Below are 11,457 nucleotides of genomic sequence, written 5' to 3' on the forward strand. Positions count from 1 at the left end.
GGAAAGAGAACATGAAACTGGTCTTCAGTTGTTCAGCATTTAAACAAAAACTTTTTTTCCTTTCAACTTATTCCTTTGATTTTAAGAAAGCATAACTCACTTATTCAATCCTTAGACCACACGTGTCAGATATTTCAAGTTATGCTTTTCTCTACTCTGTCATGTTAAACAACAATACTCCAATTAAGTATGGTGAAATATTAGAAGTGTGCTCCTGTTCTTACTTTTCCTCTGATAGGCTCTGACTGTTTGCATAAATAAACCATATAAATAAAAATGATGCCAAACAAAGGTATTTCTACTGCTTAAGTAAGTTAAGGGCAGTGGGAAAGTAGGAAGTCTCCATTAACCAAAAGCCTGAGGCTGATCAATCACAGGTTCCTGTCCTTTGCAGGGACATGGATGAAGCTGGAAACCATCATCCTCAGCAAACTAACACAGGAACAGAAAACCGAACATTGCATGTTCTCACTCATAAGTGGGAGTTAACAATGAGAACGCATGAACACAGGGAGGGAAACATCACACAGTGGGGCCTATTGGGGGGTTGGGGGAAAGGGAAGGGAGAGCATTAGGACAAATACCTAATGCATGTGGGGCTTAAAACTTAGATGATGGGTTGATAGGTGCAGCACATCACCATGGCACATGTATACCTATGTAAGGAACCTGCACGTTTCAGCAGGATTTCTCTTTCTTTTATTAGAGCACACATGTAGTGTAAATTCATTTTATTTTATGTAATAATTAAAAGGATCAAATAATAATAAAATATAATCTACAGATATAATATGTGCTCTTTAAAGGTTATGTGACCTAATGCCATTGCAAAAATGAACAAGTTCTTTTGGCATTGTATGATATCAATTCTGTTGAAACTATCCTTAATCAAGATGTAAAATATTAAGTGTTTTGATTTTTTAAACTTTGCTTTCTCCAAATATTGCTAAGAGACATCATTTCTAATGTTTCTAAACTAAGTAAACATAGAGTTAGAAATCACTCTTTACTTAGAAAATCCAGACTGATATATATGATATGCCTAGTCTCTAGCACCAGCACAATATCAGTTTTGGTAATGAAAAAGAAAGCCTGAAAAAAAATATGCATCTATAGGAATTTCAGACCTCAAAATGTATGTGCAAAAATAGATAATATTGTTTAAAAAGATGTCAGCATCTGATTTCCTGTAGTAATTTAGTGAGTAAATTGTTTTATTTCACCTGAAAATAATGATGGCATAAACCTCCTTTCTTATTTTTAATCACATTTAAATTGTTTCTGATTTTAGCATAACCATGTTCTTCAACAAACTTATGTTTCATCCTTAACTGATTAAGACTTGAGGGATTGTTGTCCGCATTGCATCAGTCCATTCTATTATCTCTTTAAAATTTCTACAGGTCAAAAAATATTTTGCATCCCTCATAAAAGTGATTTTACATTTAAATGCAATTCATTCTGCTAAAAACTAACCCTTGAATAAAGAGTGATTTTATCCTGATTGTAAATATAGGGCTACAGAATTGTGTAAATTACATACCTTACAGCATTTAAATTAAATGAAATACAGTGCTGCATAATACTATCCATCTACTCATAGTAAGATTATCTTTAATATTTTTTTTTTTTACCAAACTAAGCCCAATTATTTTTTCAAAATGTTTTAGTGCCAACAATATGGGGAAAAAATGAAAAGAACATAGTCTTCCAGAATAGATTATATCTTATAAATGTACATAAGCTGCTGCAATGTAGATTTTATAGAGAAATATAGATCTTATGCTATTACGAACATCAATTTACTTATATCAATTTTAGCTTTGTGCTTAAATAAATAATTTAAAACAATTTATTACCCTGCTACCCATTTAATTGACCTCTTTCCTATTGCTTACATCAAATTATATGCATTAAAAATGATAACTATTATTTAATTTGACATGATAATCGAATTACAGACAGTGTTCCCCACCACAGGATCAAGATTAGTTTTATAGATCATACATTTATAGATTTAATTTGATCACGATTGTAAAAAATGTTTGCAAGCAATTGACAGCAGAAAAACTCAAGGCAAATAAATCATCCTGAAATAATTTTGGCAAAGCTTTATTTTTTCCTAAATATTATTTCTCTTATAGAATCTGTTATCTTTGTTTGCAAAGAAAGGGTACTCATTTACACAAGTGCCTTTATGAGGATCATTTGAGATGTAAGTGGACAGAAAACCATCCCAGTAACTACACAGTTCAGTCTTTTGAAGAATAAAAATGTCATTTAAGATACAATAGAGTTTCAAGATCTCTAGTCTGACAGTGGCTCTGATTACTCAAAGTTCTAGCATTAGTTCCTTTAGAAGAAAACATTCATTGATCACTATTCTTGTGACCCACCATGGTGGATATTCAGTCACTTTTTGTCTCTAATCTATATATATCTTTGATGAGTAAAATTTTGGCATAAATAGTGAGGATTTATCATCTTATTATTCTCATCAAGTCCTTTAAATTTTTACTGGAGGTTGTAGTATGCCATCCCAAACCTCTTTTAGTACTTATATCCCCAGCTTCTGACCGTATTGGAAGCTAACAATGCTCAGCCGAATCCATCTCCAGGAATTATCATCAGTCAGGAAGATCTAATTTTTCCTGGGTCACTCCTTTCCAATCCCACTCTAACGATTGGTCTCTGCAGTAGTACAAAGGTCTGACTTTCTTCCTCAGGGAATAATTCCATTCTAAGTCTATAGCACCCTGTCAGATTAACTGAGGCTGTTCATCTTGCTGCATCTCAGTTCATCTCCTCTCTGTGTCCCATTATACTTCTTTCTTACAGATGTTGGTCCAGCACAAAAATCTCCTCATAGAGTCTATTTCCTAGAGAAGCCAATATAAGACCTTTGGTACTAGGAGTGCTCCAAGGTAGTAGATATTAAGGTGAGACTTTGGACATGGATCACCCACCAGCAGGCTGGTAATGAGGACATTATTATTGCTGAGGCAGGAAACATACTGGCGGGTGCAATGTCATATATTGGTGAAATATTAATGATAAAACTAAGATACTCAATGGTGTTGTTGGAGCAAACAATGGATCATAAATAGGTAGTGAAAGGTTGAAGATAACCACGTTTTAGGTAAAGTGTGAACATCATAGGAATTATATTGATGAAAAAACTACAGAGTGTGTAGCTTTTTTTTTATCCAGGATAAGATCTATGAAAACAGCTACTGCAGATGCTGAAACAAGAGAGGATGAAACAGGAAGTTAGATTAAATTATGGCCTTAATTATACAGTAACTTGCAATTGAATCTGGCAAATGTGTTATTTTCCATCCTTATAACAAAGGAGGACCAGAAGCATTTCACAATCTCATGAGACAGAAAACAGTGCATACATATGATATTAATCCAGGATTAGTTGGATTAATATCTCCTGCCCTCTGTCATAATATAGTCTCAATTGATATGGACAATCTATATAATCCACTAAATATCACATTAGTCAATAAGCAAGAATTGACAAGAAAATTGGAGGTAAGATTCGGTAAAACACGTTTGCTCCAGAACACAGGAGATGTAAATTTTTTTAAATTCAGGCTTCGCTTTCTATGTGACCTTTTTTTTTTTTTTTTTTTTTTTTTTTTTTTTTTTTTTGGCAATCCAGGTGTCTAGAGGATATGGGGCCATACACTCTGAAGTAAAAGAGAAATCATTGCATTTACATGTCATACCAATAAAAAAGAAATGCCACATCTGATAGTCATCTTCTGGTTCTGGAGGCAAGCAGCAGCATATTTCACACTTGTAAATAATACTGTACCACTTTTACATAAAAGACATAAAAGATTATCAGGTTTGAGTAGGACTCAAAATAGGAAAGGGCTTTAAGATCCAGATAATGATTCTCACAACCCTGTCATTTGATCAATATAACTGGACAGACATTAGAAATGTAACTTTTGTTTTTAGAATATTCTTTGTGAAGTTTATGGTAACCCTAGTATGAAAATCATGGTTTTGAACTTGTTGACTAATGGACCAGCTTTTAAAATATGTAACAAGTAATTGTACAGTGTACAAAAATATCTCTGATATGCTACAGGCCTGGCAGAGACAGAGAGTATGACTGAAGGACAGGAAGTGACCATGGGATCAGGACTGCCCCATCATAAGCCAGGTTCAGTCACAGCCAACAAATCAGAGGTAGAGCTGGCCCGACAAGAATCTATTTTATGGTGGAATTGGTATGTTTAAGATCAGATGCAAGCAGAAGAGGACACAAATACACTGTATGAGTAGGTAGCCCCCATGTCATCCACTACTGTCACGCTGGAGCTTCTTCCTCAGTTCAAATCTATGTCTCCATTGGGTTTCCTTATGAGTAACAAATAAAGAAGGAAAAAGATAAAGCTTGCTTAAGAGATGGGTTGCTCATCATAGAGTGCAAACTGATAAAGGACTGCTGCTGCACTAAAGCTAAAATCAGAAGTAGTCTTGAAGATCAATAGTTAGGAAAAAATCCTCCCAATAGGCACCATTTCACCCACTTTGTATAGAAAGATCAGGACAAGGTAAAAACATAGTCTGACTAATGAAAATGGTGAACAGCTTGGCTGGTTATTCCATAAGCCTAGAAAAAAATGGAATATTTAACATAGGAAGAAACAAGCTGATTAACTTATAGACGTGATCATAAAATGTGAGGATCTTTGAATCCCATGCTAATGTTCCCTAAATAGAATTCACTATGGAAGAGGCACTAAATAATCAAATAGACAGAATTACTAAGTCAGTTGACATCCTCTAGCATCTGCCATCAGCCTGTCTAGTTCTAGTACAATGGATGCATGCACTGAGTAATCATAGAGTCAGGGACAAAGGCTAAACATAGTTCCCAAACATGAGCTTTCATTTACCAAGGCTGATTTATCTAGATACGGTTGCATAACTATTCTGCCAGCCATAGGCCAATGCTGAACTCCTGACCTATAAACATACTTTGAAGGAATCAATTTCTTGGAGGAAGGTTGATCATATCAGGTTCATTCCACTTGAAAGACAAAGTGATTCGTGTTGATTACAACTGATTTCCATTATGGACATGAGTTTGCATTTGTTGGCTGCAGAACTTTGGTGAGAACTTTTCTATCCAAGAACTACAGAGTGTTTTGACCTACTGACATAGGATCCTGTATAATATTATCTTGAAACAAGGGATACACTACATAAAACATAAGATGAAGCCCTGAATACATAATCAAATCAACTGAATAAGTAACTAGTAAAGAACATCAATATTTGCCAACCTTCCCCAAAGTGTGAGAAGTCAGAGCTTAGCACCAGAGTATATTTATTGGACTTCATGGCTTGTTCCAGTGCTGGATGTGGTCCAAATGAGGGATTTCTGTTGTGCTTGAGTATCTGCAATAATCATGGGTAATATTATGACTTCAGGACTACAATACTGTGAACCATATTAGTCTAAGATAAATGACATGGAGAGATAGCTTTCTATTCCTTTCTCTTTTTAACCCCTTGACTAGTGTTGCCATCTACTCAGCTATGATCAGAGACTACTTCAAATTGTTCAACATTGCTTTGCAAAAGAAATTCCACCTAGCAGCAACAGCAGTTTTCCAGTTCTGCTTCTGCATGGGTGGCCCTGAGAGGAACACTTAAGTTGCACCATGCTTTGGTATGTTTTGAAAAGTGAATTGGAGAAAAGTGGGAGGGGTCTTTTGCTCACTTTCCAGAGGTGACCTCTGGAAAGGTCTTTTGTTAAAACCGGAGTCTTTGGTTAAAACCATGGCTAGTGGTCTTTCTGAAACAACTAATTACACAATGACAGACCTATATGCCTTTTTCAAATATGTAGAAATATATAACCAGGAACTAGGAATGCAACCAAGGGCACTTGGAAGGGTAATATGCCATATGATGCCAAATATTGATACATACAGGAGACAGAGAAATACTAGGCTGAAGAGGCAGGTTCCCTGGAAAATACCCCACCTTCAGGCCTGGAGAACTGTGGCCCTAAATGGGAACAGGTATTTGTGTTTTTGTGCCCCAAAACTTGCCTTTTGCCCTGCCATGTCCCCTATCCTATACCCATATAAACCCTGAATCCCAGGATCCAGGAGCAAATGAGCAGACGAGGAGATGGTGAGACAAGCAGATGAATGGCAGAATGGCTCAATAGAGAAAGACAGAAGAGGAGGAATGTTTGAACACTGAGAGGAGTTCAGCTGGGGTTGTTGGAGAGGAGTTTGGCTTCCAGATGGCCAAACTCCAGGGAAAGATCACCTTCCTACTCCATCCCCACTGTTGGCTCCCCATCCATCCTGCTGAGAGCCACCTCCACCACTCAGTGAAACAGAAAATCCCCCGCATTCATTCTTCAAATCTGTGTGTGTCCTGATTCTTCTGGGACTCTGGACGAGAGCTCAGGATACAGAAAGATGTCACACTGGCTCTCTGCCCTTGCAAAAAGGCAGAGGGTCCGCTGAGTTGGATTAATGCTGAAGCCATCTGTGGACAGCAAGGCTAAAACCGCACACTGTAACACATTCCCACTTGGGTTCCTGCACCTGTCCATCTACGTGCTCCCCTTCCCATAAGGTGTTTCAGCAGCGGTGGCCACTGAAGAGATGAGCCACACCCCTGCCAAACATCCTGTGAGGGGGGTCGGGAAACTCTCCTATTTCAGTATGGCTTTGGTGGTAAAAAGGCAATTGCAGAGAGTCAAGCTGATGGCTTGGCACTATCACTACTAATAAAATAATACTGTACTTTTCACAGTTTGGTGCAGAGAACGCTAAAGATTCTGTATTTCTGAACATATTTCAGCACTGTAATAAAGGTACCAGAAATAAAATTATTGGTAGACAATATGCTAAAATCTATTGAACCGAATTACACAATTACCCATAACGTTGCAGACACACTACAGGTTTGACACTAAAAAGGCCAAGGAAACTGTTGAGTGTTGAAGAGTTTGAGCAAAATAACTTACTTTTATCAGTGAAATGTGAGTGTTAATGACTGCATTGGAAAGCTTTTGTGAGACCTGAAACCATAAATCTCTTAAAAGAAAACAGGGTAAATGCTACTTGACATTGGTCTTGGCAATGATTTTTTTTTTTTTTTAACGTATGACACAAAAAACACAGGTAATGAAGGCAAAATAAACAAGTGAGATTGCTTCAAACTAAAAAGCTTCGGGACAGCAAAGGAAACAATCAATAAAATGAAGAGGCAAAGTACAAAATGGAAAGAAATATTTTCAAACTGTTTATCTGACAAATGGTTAATATCCAAAATATATAAAGAATTGCTACAACTTAAAAGTAAAAGAAAATAAATAACCTGATTAAAAGTGGGCAAAGAACCTGAATAGACATTTCTCTAGAGAAGACATAAAAATGACCAAAAGACATATGACAAAAAGTATAAAAAACATCAACGCTGATTACTGGGGAACTATAAATCAAAGCCACAATGAGATGTCACCTCACACTTTTTAGGATGACAAATACTTAAAAAAAAAAATAAGTGTTGGTGAGGATGTGGAGAAAAAAGAATCCATGTGCACTGTTGATAGAAAAGCATACTGGTACTGCTTTTATGGAAAACAGTATGAATGCTTCTCAAAAATTAAAAATAAAACTACTGTATTATCCAGCAATCCTACTTCTGGATATTCATTTAAAGGAAATGAAATCAAGATCTTGAAGAAATCTGCACTCTCATGTTCATCACAACACTATTTACGATAGTCAAAATATGAAAAAAAAAAACTAAATATCCACCAACAGATGAATGAATAAGGAATATGTGATATATACATACATTGAAATACTATTCAGTCCTAAAAAGAAGGAAATCCTGTCATTTACAACAGCATGAATGGACTTGAAGGACATTATGCTATGTAAAATAAGTCAATTTCAGAAAGACAATTACTATATGGAATCTAAAATTGTCAAATTCATTGAAGCAGTGAGTGAAGTGGTGGTTGACAAGAGCTGGAGTGAGGGGGGAATGGGTAGATGATGAAAAAAAGTGTTAGCAGTTTCAGTATGCAAGGTAAGCAAGTTCTGGAAATCTACACAGTATAGTCCCTATAGCTAACAATACTGATTTATGTACTTAAAATTTGCTAAGGGGGCAGATTTGTGTTAGGCGTTTTTGCCATTCACACACACACATACATACACAGCACACACACACAAAATAACAAAGGGGGTGAGAGAAAACTTTGGGAAGTGATGGTAGGTGCATGACCTTGATGTTGGTTATGGTTTCATGGTGTATATGTATTTCCAAACTGATCGAGCTTTATACATTAAATATGCACAGATTTTTGCATGGCAATCATACTTCAATAAAGTACTTTGAAAAAATAAAATATTTATAAAGTTTAAAGAGATAGTTATAAGTTAAAGCACATTAGTCCTCTTACTCTGGGAAATGTGCTAACAAATCCTTTCTCTTTATTGACAAATTTAATCTTATAATAAATTTCTAACTCCATTCCCCTGGAACCTGATTATAAAATGAAGTGTCGTCTTTGTTACAAGGCAATATTGATTATTTTAAAATGAACCCTAATTGGTAAAGTTTATCTGGAATGAGAGCACTATAAAAAATAAAATACCCAGTTGAGAGCTTTATGTTAGAATCTCCTTAGTAACATTGGAATAGAGAATATTCCTTATAATGATCCCTTAGTATCTATGTCTGTGGGATTGCTAAATAACTTTTGGTTCTTATTTGGAACATGGGCTTCTAGGCCAAGGTGACTCTACATCACACCCAACTGAGTTTCATTTACTAACTATTGAACTATAACATAAGGTGCCATAATATAACCCCAGGACTGCTCTATGGGCGGCTCTGAGTACTTCCACTAAGGAGAAATTCCTGCTGTTGCCCTGCTGTTGTGTTCTATTTTTTTCATCATGTATTATTCTAAATGAACCTGCTACTAAGTGTGGCCTACCCAAATCTCATGAGTCTGTATGTTTAAATAAGACTAAAATGAACCCCCTCCTATTAAGTATTGCATTCCTTTTCCAAATCATGCTGTGAATAGAAATAAGGATGTAATTTCTTGCATTGCAAGGTGACATGGGCTGGTGTCAACAGAAAGAACTACAGTAGCATGCTTCTTGAGAATGTTTCAGTCAATGAAGAACTGCTTATATGACTGTGGTCTCATAAGGTTATAATGGACCTGAAAAATTACTGTCACCTAGTGATGATGTAGCTGCTGCTAGGTTGTAGCTCAATTACTTTATTTTAGAAAATAAATTTAGTGTAGCCTAAGTGTATAGTGTTTGTAAAGTCTGCAGTAGTGTATAGTAATTCTCTATACTTTTACATTTACTCACCACTCACTCACTGACTCACCCAGAGCAACCTCCACTTCTGCAAGCTTCATTCATGGAAGTACTGTATATAGGTGTGCCATTTTTAGAATCTTTTATACTCACTTTCACAGTAAGCACACGGTAAAAAGATACTGTACTTTTACAGTTAAATGGCACACCTGTATACAGTATAAAGATTCTAAAAATGGCATACCTATATATGGTACTTCCTGGGGTTATATTATGGTACCTTATGCTATAGTTCAACAGTTACAAAATGAGACTCAGTTGGGTAGAATATAGAATCACCTTTGTGTGGAAGCCTATGTTCCAAATAAGAACCAAAATTAATTACAATCTATGCTTGCATACATTAATACTATTGTGTTCCAATTACCTACAGTATTCAGTATACTAATGTGCTATACAGGTTTGCAGCCTAGGAGCAATTGGCTACACTATAGGACCTAGGTGTTTAGTAGGCTATACCGTCTAGGTTTGTGTAAGTACACTATTTGGTTCACATAATGATGATATCATCTAAAGACACATTTCTCAGAATGCATCCACATTGCTGTATATATATGACTTATAAGTAAACCTAAGAGTAAATTTTCAACAATTGCCTGCTGAATTTGTACAGCAAAGTTGAAGTGTGATGGACCTCATATTCTTTAAGAAACTCTTCCCTTGGTTAAGAGTTTTATATCACTTGTTGCAAAATTGTACAGTAAGGGGTTCTACATACCTAAAATCAATGGTACACAGAACTTTGGGCATTTTATTATAATTGAAGACCCAAGTAAAATTAGAAGAGAAACTTTCAACCACTGTGTATTAGTCCATTTTCACACTGGTATAAATATACTACCCAAGAATGGGTAATTTATAAAGAAAAGAGGTTTAACTGACTCACAGTTTGGCATGGCTGGGGAGATCTCAGGAAGCTTACAGTCATGGCAGAAGGGAAAACAGGCACCTTCTTCACAAGGTAGCAGGAGAGAGACAATGTGTGGAAGAGCAACAGTCAAACACTTGTGAAATCATCAGATCTCATGAAAACTCACTCACGATCATGAGAATAGCATGGGGAAAACAGCCCTCATGATCCAGTCACCTCCCATCGGGTCCCTCCCTTGACACATGGATATTATGGGGATTACACTTTGAGATGAGAATTCAATGGGGACACAGAGCCAAACCATATCATTCTGCCTCTGGCCCCTCCCAAATCTCACATCCTTTTTAGATTTCAAAACCAATCATGCCTTTCCAACAGTCCCCCCAAATCTTTTCCTTTTACTTTATTATTTTTTTTAATTTATTCTACTTTGAGTTCCAGGATACATGTGCAGAATGTGCAGGTTTGTTACATAGGTATACATGTGCCATAGTGGTTTGCTGCACTTATTAACCCATCATCTAAGTTGTATGCCCCACATGCATTAGGTATTTTTTTCTAATGCTCTCCCTCCCCCTGCCCCTCACCTCCCGAGGGACCCCAGTGTGTTTTTCCCTCTCTGTGTCTGTGAGTTCTCATTATTCGACTCCCACTTACGAGTGAGAACATAAGGTGTTTGGTTTTCTGTTCCTGTATTAGTTTGCTGAGGATGGTGCATTCCAGCTTCATCCATGTCCCTGCAAAGGACATGATCTTATTCTTTTTTATGGCTGCATAGTATTCCATGGTGTATATGTACCACATATTTTTATCCAGTTTATCATTGATGGGCATTTTGGTTGATTCAATATATTTGCTATTGCAAAGAGGCTGCAATAAACATATGTGTATGTGTGTCTTTATAGTAGAATGATATATATTCCTTTTGGTATATACCAAATAATGGGATTGCTGGGTCAAATGGTATTTCTGGTTCTAGATGCTTGAGGAATCACCACACTGTTTTCCACAGCAGTTGAACTAATTTACATTCCCACCAACAGTGTAAAAGTGATCCTATTTCTCCACAGCCTCAAAAGCATGTATTGTTTCTTGACTTTTTAATAATCACTCTTCTGACTGGCATGAGATGGTATATTGTTTTGTTTTTCATTTCTCTAATGATCAATGATGCTG

Source organism: Macaca nemestrina, chromosome 9 (genome assembly GCF_043159975.1).
Source record: "Macaca nemestrina isolate mMacNem1 chromosome 9, mMacNem.hap1, whole genome shotgun sequence".
In the NCBI taxonomy this organism is placed as follows: domain Eukaryota; kingdom Metazoa; phylum Chordata; class Mammalia; order Primates; family Cercopithecidae; genus Macaca; species Macaca nemestrina.